The sequence below is a fragment of the Bombus huntii genome, chromosome 4 (genome assembly GCF_024542735.1).
Source record: "Bombus huntii isolate Logan2020A chromosome 4, iyBomHunt1.1, whole genome shotgun sequence".
In the NCBI taxonomy this organism is placed as follows: domain Eukaryota; kingdom Metazoa; phylum Arthropoda; class Insecta; order Hymenoptera; family Apidae; genus Bombus; species Bombus huntii.
Genome location: NC_066241.1, coordinates 19,531,848 through 19,535,282, shown reverse-complemented (window position 1 = coordinate 19,535,282; position 3,435 = coordinate 19,531,848). Strand labels below are relative to the sequence as shown.

Sequence of the window (3,435 nt, the reverse complement as noted above, 5' to 3'; positions counted from 1 at the left end):
GTAATGATCACAGTTTCTCTAGTATTTTTGTAGATTGAGTTTATTATTCTATCTAATGTATATCGATTCAGTAATGAATTGAAAAGACACCTTCCAACGAGTACAAAACCAGGCATTATGTACACTTAAGTCCTAAAAGGAACGTAAGCGTGAAATATCACCGTTCACCTCCTGTATATTTCCTGTAAAATCGGTTACTTGTACGCATATAAGTAGCTGTGTTATATATTTTCTAGTTGTACGTACCAGAGAGAACGGAATTTGTATGTGTATGTATGCGTGTATGTGCGTGACAAATTTTTTCATGAACCCGATAAAATTTTTTTTTCTCTCATAAAGGATCAAGACAGAGAAGAAAAGTACACTTTTAACCAATTAGTGTCCATAAAACAATCTTGAAGAAAAAACTAAGATTTTTGAGGACCAAAATCCATCTAAGGAGGTAGGTATGTGACATCAATCACATCTCAACCTACATCAGAGATAAGACATCGACCGAGCTTCGGACTCCTTTGGACACATCACCACCTTATCATCATTGCCTACACAGAAGCTATGACACACCTTAGTCCACATCATAGATAAGGCACCGACCCCCGACCTTCGGACACTTTTCCACATCATAACCTACACCGAGCCCCTCAACATCCTCAAACCAAAACGTATATAAGCTGAGCCTTCACCCAGCTCAGGGAGTTCTTGTTCTAGTTGCTGTTCTTGTACAACACCCCTTTTTCGGTTCAGCGTTATTCTATTCTTTCTTTTCTCTTACAACCCAAGTATCAATTTTACGTGACAGAAGCGCGTGGCAACTTATCCTTGCTGAAGTTGCATCTGCGATGTATCTGGTAACTTTCTTGCTGATGCCAGTGAAACGTTCAAGGCGCGTGGCAATTTAGTGTTTGCCGAGTCTTCTTATGCGTTATTTCTTGTTTCTTTCAATAAAATATTATTTTTTCTTGTCATAATAATAAGTTTAACATGTTATTTCATGGTTTGTTTCTCATGGCTGATTTCTATTAATTTCTAATATTCCTGTTACCATATAATAATGTGTTATATTGTATTAATTATTATTTATTCTTTCCTCGTTACAATCTTCCATTTGTATTATCATCTATTAAATATTTACTTCTTCATCGAAAACATAATTTATTTTGTAATGCATAAAAGTTACTATATGCACGTGTTGATTATCCAAAATGGCCGCCTGTGAATGTCCCTAGTATATAGTGACTTTTATTAATGTCGAATCTATTATTTATTTGTTAATTATTTGTAACTTTATTTTAGTAGTTGACGTATAATTGAAGTGAAAATAATATTGTTTTGCATTTATTTAATGTGTGTAATTATTGCATGTATTCCGATGCGCACGTGTAGAGCTATCCTATGTTCATGACAATCCAAGATGGCCGGTCGTGAATGTCTCCAGTAAAAGTATAGTGACGCGTCCTTAATTTGATTAATACTGAAATAATTATTCGTCCGTCGCTTATTTTCTTCTATTTTAGCGCAGTTAGAATTTTTTAATATGACAATAGCATTGTTATTGTTAAATTTTATAATTTATCAATAGCACTGTTTTATTATTGTGTTTTGAGTAGTTTATTTCTATAAAGTGTTCGCTTAATTAATTTAATACTAATATGTGCATAGTGTATTATTACCAATTTTACTGCATAACATAATCTTATTTCTCTACGCCTCTCAGACTTAATACAATTATACTATAACTTAGTACAATATAATAATTTCTTATCTTAATCGCGTTTATCGTTGATACTCGGTTAATCGGTCTTGATTAATTTCTAACCTATTCCTATTTTATTGGCTGTTTCTACTTCTTTCTTATTAGTTTGTTGTTACTTTATACTTGTGATTTTGCCGTTATTTCATATCTGTATGGTATAATTTTGGAGCTAATCTATATATTATTAATTAAAATCTTTATTGTTTATAGGTTCTACAATTCTAATCCTTCAACGCTGAGTCCTTTAATTGGAACAGTTACATGGTGGGTGTTTGGTTCTTCGCTACATTTCGAACACTTACTATGACTATTACTTATCCTAGAATTGTAAGTATATATATAGATATATATATAAAAGATATATATAAAATTTTGTAAATATCTACATAGTAAAATAGTTTGTCCACTATCTTGTTTACTAAGACTGCTTCGTTAGCGTTGGATTATTTTGTTATAGTGTCACAATTTTTTCCTTGATTTTTCAGTTTCCTGTTGCCGTCATGACTGTTGTGGTAGTATCTGATTCAATATTCCGTAAGTATTCATTTAAATTTGGTAGTAGGCTTCTTACAACTGCGTCGGCTGTAATGTATACCTTCAGATGTGAGTAACGAGCTTCTTACTATTATCAATTTTTACTTTAACGTGGTTTACAGCATTCTTCCTCTTTTTAGGTTATGAATAGTTACCTCGGTATTTATTACCTTCGGTATCTTCATACCTGTGAGTAGAATGCTCTTAAAATTTTGCAATGGTCAACCGTAAGTCCTGTTATCTTGTAAATGTTGTTGACGGGCATCAATTATTGTCCGTTATCCTTGTTTCTTTTAATTCAACTTTAATGTTGTTATAAATATTTAATATTAGTGCAATTGAGATTAACTTATCCATTTGTTTCAGCTGACCGTCGTATGTTTTACAAAATGAATCCGTAGCCTATCCTTGTGGAGTTGTGGAGTTCACTTCCTCCATGTACACTTTCTTCTACGATGATTAATCGTGCACTAGGTACCTTTCACTTTCACTGCTTTTAATTATTTTATTTAATTAACACATTTTATATTTAAATAATGGTTAGAACGCACATAATAATTTTCCATTTTCTTTTAGGTTTCCACTATCTGCAGTATTCAACAAGCAGTGTTATTCCATATAACACCTATTATGTTGCCTCATGAAATCATTCTGGTGGTCTGTTTCGATTATGTGTTAGTTTTAACTTGTTCAAGTGTACTGTTCGTGGAATCTCTTTCACTTCAAACTTGACGTTTCGTGTGTGGATTCTGACAATAGTGCCTGGTTTGTCGAAGTGTGAGAATATGCCTAGGTGTTTTATATATTTTATATCCCGTTGTATATAAGATATATTTTGTTTATTGTGGTTTTGTATGTCCATATGTGCTATAGATTAGATTGTTCGATATTTCATATTTGTTATAAAAGTGTGTATTCCTATCGTTCCATTCCTTTTTCCTTTTCTTTTGGATTATTCGTGATGTTATTGCAAGATTTGATTAAATTGTCGAATTGTAGGTTATCCTGATTGAATATCGTATTATGTCGTGATTTATTAATTAATTTGCGAGTCACTTTTGGTTAATTGGTTCTTCTTAGTTTATCCTTAACCGAATTGTGAAATTATAGGCTATTCTTGGTTGTATCAGTCGCTTCGCGGCTTGCTC

General features: G+C 32.4%; 1 long non-coding RNA gene across 2 annotated transcripts; it reads left to right on the top strand.

The window, feature by feature from the left end:
* The first annotated feature begins 1,274 nt into the window (after positions 1–1,274).
* On the top strand, positions 1,275–3,181 carry LOC126864936 (uncharacterized). 2 transcript variants are annotated; one of them, XR_007689377.1, is made up of 3 exons: positions 1,275–1,440; positions 1,964–2,080; positions 2,239–3,181. It is a non-coding gene; the product is annotated as an uncharacterized LOC126864936 (long non-coding RNA). The 2 variants fall into 2 exon arrangements; XR_007689378.1 differs by having other exon boundaries at positions 1,382–1,518.
* The last annotated feature ends 254 nt before the right edge of the window (positions 3,182–3,435 follow it).